Below are 5,436 nucleotides of genomic sequence, written 5' to 3' on the forward strand. Positions count from 1 at the left end.
TCCATCCATGTTGTTGCAAATGGTAGGATCTGTTTTCTTCTTATGGCTGAATAATATTCCATTGTGTATATGTACCACCTCTTCTTTATCCATTCATCTACTGATGGACACTTAGGTTGCTTCCATTTCTTGGCTATTGTAAATAGTGCTGCGATAAACATAGGGGTGCATCTGTCTTTTTCAAACTGGGCTGCTGCATTCTTAGGGTAAATTCCTACAAGTGGAATTCCTGGGTCAAATGGTATTTCTATTTTTAGTTTTTTGAGGAACCTCCATACTGCTTTCCGCAATGGTTGAACTAATTTGCATTCCCACCAGCAGTGTAAGAGGGTTCCTGTTTCTCCACAGCCTCGCCAACATTTGTTGTTGTTTGTCTTTTGGATGGTGGTGATTCTTACTGGTGTGAGGTGATATCTCATTGTGGTTTTAATTTGTATTTCTCTGATGACAAGTGATGTGGAGCATCTTTTCATTGTGGCTGTTGGCCATCTGAATTTCTTCTTTGGAGAACTATCTGTTCAGCTCCTCTGCCCGGTTTTTAATTGGATTATTTGCTTTTTGTTTGTTGAGGTGCATGAGCTCTTTATATATTTTGGATGTCAACTCTTTATTGGATCTGTCATTTAAGAATATATTCTCTGATACTGTAGGGTACCTTTTTGTTCTATTGATGGTGTCCTTTGCTGTACAGAAGCTTTTCAGCTTGATATAGTCCCACTTGTTCATTTTTGCTTTTGTTTCCCTTGCCCGGGAAGATATGTTCATGAAGAAGTCACTCATCTTTATGTCCAAGAGATTTTTGCCTATGTTTTTTTCTAAGAGTTTTATGGTTTCATGGCTTACATTCAGGTCTTTGGTCCATTTAGAATTTACTTTTGTGCATGGGGTTAGACAGTGATTCAGTTTCATTCTCTTACATGTAGCTGTCCAGTTTTGCCAACACCAGTTGTTGAAGAGGCTATCATTTCCCCATTGTATGTCCATGGCTCCTTTATTGTTTCTTAATTGACCATATATGTTTGGATTAATGTCTGGAGACTCTATTCTGTTCCACTGGTCTGTGACTCTGTTCTTGTGCTGGTACAAAATTGTCTTGATTACTGTGGCTTTGTAGTAGAGCTTGAAGTTGGGGAGCGAGATCCCCCCAACTTTATTCTTCCTTCTCAGGATTGCTTTGGCTATTCGGGGTCTTTGGTGGTTCCATATGAATTTTTGAACTATTTGTTCCAGTTCATTGAAGAATGCTGTTGGTAATTTGATAAGGATTGCATTAAATCTGTATATTGTTTTGGGCAGGATGGCCATTTTGACAATATTAATTCTTCCTAGCCAAGAGCATGGGATGAATTTCCATTTGTTAGTGTCCTCTATAATTTCTCTTAAGAATGTCTTGTAGTTTTCGGGGTATAGGTCTTTCACTTCCTTGGTTAGGTTTATTCTTAGGTATCTTATTTTTTTTGATGCAATTGTGAATGGAATTGTTTTCCTGGTTTTTCTTTCTATTAGTTCATTGTTAGTGTATAGGAAAGCCTCAGATTTTTGTGTATTAATTTTGTATCCTGAAACTTTGCTGTATTCCAATATCAGTTCTAGGAGTTTTGGAGTGGAGTCTTTAGAGTATTTTATGTACAATATCATATCATCTGCAAATAGTGACAATTTGACTTTTTCTTTACCAATCTGGATTCCTTGTGTTTCTTTGTTTTGTCTCATTGCCGTGGCTAGGACCTCCTGTACTATATTGAATAACAGTTGGGAGAGTGGGGATCCCTGTCTTGTTCCCGATCTCAGAGGAAAAGTTTCAGCCTCTCACTGTTCAGTAAGATGTTGGCTGTGGGTTTTTCATATATGGCGTCTATTATGTTGAGGTACTTGCCCTCTCTACCCATTTTGCTGAGAGTTTTTATCATGAATGGATGTTGAATTTTGTCAAATGCTTTTTCAGCATCTATGGAGATGATCATGTGATTTTTGTCCTTCTTTTTTTTGATGTGGTGGATGATGTTGTTGGCTATTCGAATGTTGTTCCATCCTTGCATCTCTGAGATGAATCCCACTTGATCATGGTGTATGATCTTCTTGATGTATTTTTGAAAGCGGTTTCCCAATGTTTTGTCGAGTATTTTTGCATCTATGTTCATCAGGGATATTGGTCTGTAATTTTCTTTTTTGGTGGGGTCTTTGCCTGGTTTCGGTATTAGGGTGATGCTGGCTTCATAGAATGAGTCTGGAAGTATTCCCTCTTCTTCTGTTTTTTGGAAAACTTTAAGGAGAATGGGTATTATGTCTTCTCTGTATGTCTGATTAAGTTCTGCGGTAAATCCATCTGGCCGGGAGTTTTGCTCTTGGGTAGTTTTTTGATTACCAGTTCAGTTTCTTTGCTGGTGATTGGTCTGTTTAGATTTTCTGTTTCTTCCTTGGTCAGTCTTGGAAGGTTGTATTTTTCTAGGAAGTTGTCTATTTCTTCTAGGTTTTCCAGCTTGTTAGCATACAGTTTTTTGTAGTATTCTCTAAATACTCTTTGTATTTCTGTGGGGTCCATCGTGATTTGGCCTTTCTCATTTCTGATTCTGTTGATGTGTGTATTCTCTTTTTCTTTTTATAAATCTGGCTAGGGGCTTTTCTATTTTTTTTTTTCTCAAAGAACCAGCTCTTGGTTTCATTGATTTTTTTCTATTGTTTTATTCTTCTCAATTTTATTTATTTCTTCTCTGATCTTTATTATGTCCCTTCTTCTGCTGACCTTAGGCCTCATTGGTTCTTCTTTTTCCAATTTCAATAATTGTGTCTTTAGACTATTCATTTGGGATTGTTCTTCCTTCTTTAAATATGCCTGGATTGCTATATACTTTCCTCTTAAAACTGCTTTCACTGCATCCCACAGAAGTTGGGGCTTTGTTTTGCTGTTTCCATATATTGCTTGATCTCTATTTTAATTTGGTTGTTGATCCATTGATTATTTAGGAGCATGTTGTTAAGCCTCCATGTGTTTGTGAGCCTTTTTGCTTTCTGTGTATAATTTATTTCTAGTTTTATACCTTTGTGGTCTGAAAAGTTGGTTGGTAGAATTTCAATCTTCTGGGATTTACTGAGGCTCTTTTTGTGGCCTAGTATGTGGTCTATTCTGGAGAATGTTCCATGTGCACTTGAGAAGAATGTGTATCCTGTTGCTTTTGGGTGTAGAGTTCTGTAGATGTCTATTAGGTCCATCTGTTCTAGTGTGTTGTTCAGTGCCTCTGTGTCCTTACTTATTTTCTGTCTGGTGGATCTGTCCTTTGGAGTGAGTCGTGTGTTGAAGTCTCTTATAATAAATGCATTGCATTCTATTTCCTCCTTTAATTCTGGTAGTATTTGTTTCACATATGTTGGTGCTCCTGTATTGGGCGCATTATGTTTATAATGGTTATATCCTCTTGTTGGACTGAGTCCTTAATAATTATGTAATGTCCTTTATCTCTTGTGACTTTCTTTGTTTTGAAGTCTATTTTGTCTGATACTAGTACTGCAACACCTGTTTTTTTCTCCCTGCTGTTTACATGAAATATCTTTTTCCATCCCTTGACTTTTAGTCTGTGCATGTCTTTGGGTTCGAGGTGAGTCTCTTGTAAGCAGCATATAGATGGGTCTGTCTTTTTTATCCATTCTATTACTCTGTGTCTTTTGATTGGTGCATTCAGTCCATTTACATTTAGGGTAATTATTGAAAGATATATACTTATTGCCATTGCAGGCTTTAGGTTGTTGGTTACCAAAGGTTCAAGTTTAGCTTCTTTACTATCTTATTGTCTAACTTAACTCACTTATTAAGCTATTATAAACACAGTCTGATTATTTTCTCTCCCTTCTTATTCCTCCTCCTCCATTCTTTATATGTTAGGTTTTTTATTTTGTGCTCTTTTGGGTTTCCATTGTCTGCTTTTGTGCGTAGTTGATTTTATATTTTGCCTTTAGTTAGTATTTGATTGTTCTGCTTTCTTTGCTGTGATTTTATTTTCTCTGGTGACATCTATTTAGCTTTAGGAGTGCTTACATCTAGAGCAGTCCCTCTAAAATACCCTGTAGAGGTGGTTTGTGGGAGGCAAATTCCCTCAACTTTTGCTTGTCTGGGAATTGTTTAATCCCTCCTTCATATTTAAATGATAGTCATGCTGGATACAGTATCCTTGGTTTAAGGCCCTTCTGTTTCATTGCATTAAGTATATCATGCCATTCTCTTCTGGCCTGTAGGGTTTCTGTTGAGAAGTCTGATGATAACCTGATGGGTTTTTCTTTGTAGGTGACCTTTTTTCTCTCTCTGGCTGCCTTTAATACTCTGTCCTTGTCTTTGATCTTTGCCATTTTAATTATTATGTGTCTTGGTGTTGTCCTCTTTGGGTCCCTAGTGTTGAGAGTTCTGTGTGCTTCCATTGTCTGAGAGGCTATTTCCTCCCCCAGTTTGGGGAAGTTTTCAGCAACTATTTCTTCAAATACACTTTCTATCCCTTTTTCTATCTCTTCTTGTTCTGGTATCCCTGTAATTTGGATATTGTTCCGTTTCGCTTGGTCACACAGTTCTCTTAATATTCTTTCATTCCTGGAGATCCTTTTATCTCTCTCTACATCAGCTTCTCTGCGTTCTGTTCTCTGATTTCTATTCCATTAATTGCCTCTTGCATCTCATCCATTCTGTTTTTTAGTCCTTCCAGAGATTGTTTTATTTCTGTATTCTCCCTCCTTAGCTCTTGCATATTTCTCTGCAAGTCCATCAGCATGGTTATTACCTTTATTTTGAATTCTTTTTCAGGAAGATTGGTTTATCCTATCTCCTCAGATTTGCTCTCAGGGGAAGGATGTCTGGGTTAGTCTGGTCTATATCAAATTCTTCTGCCTTTTCATGGTGATAGAGGTAGTCATGTGCAGTTGGCACATGTGACAGCTGGAAGAACCAAGACCCTTTCCCTTGCTCCTGGCCTTCCTTTTTCTGGGAGAACGGCAACTCCTAGCAGCTTGTGCTGGGAAGTTGCACGCATACAGGGTCTCTGATTCTTGTCTGGCCACTGTGGAGTAAGCTCCGCGGTTGCTGTGGGCATGGCTGGCCTCAGGCTGCTGCTCTGCTATGGCAGGGCTGTACCGGAGGGGGAATGGGTGGGAGGCTGTTTATCGCCATGAGGGGCCTCCAAGTGGCGCTGCCACCTATGGGATTAGGGTACCCAGAGTTCCCGGGATTTCCAGCTGCTGGGCTGAGTGTACCAGGATGCTTCTGTCCAGCTGTGAGGCCCCTGTCCCTTTAAGACTTTCAAAAAGCACGCTTTTCTTTTATCCCAGGGGCACCGGCTACGGGGACCCACTCACAGGTTTTACTGTCCCATTTCCCTGGTATCCAGCACACCACGCACTGTGTGTCTGCGGTCCCGGTGCAGATGACTAGGGATGAGTATTTAGCAGTCCTGGGCTCCC

The sequence above is a fragment of the Manis javanica genome, chromosome 16, assembly GCF_040802235.1.
Source record: "Manis javanica isolate MJ-LG chromosome 16, MJ_LKY, whole genome shotgun sequence".
NCBI lineage: Eukaryota > Metazoa > Chordata > Mammalia > Pholidota > Manidae > Manis > Manis javanica.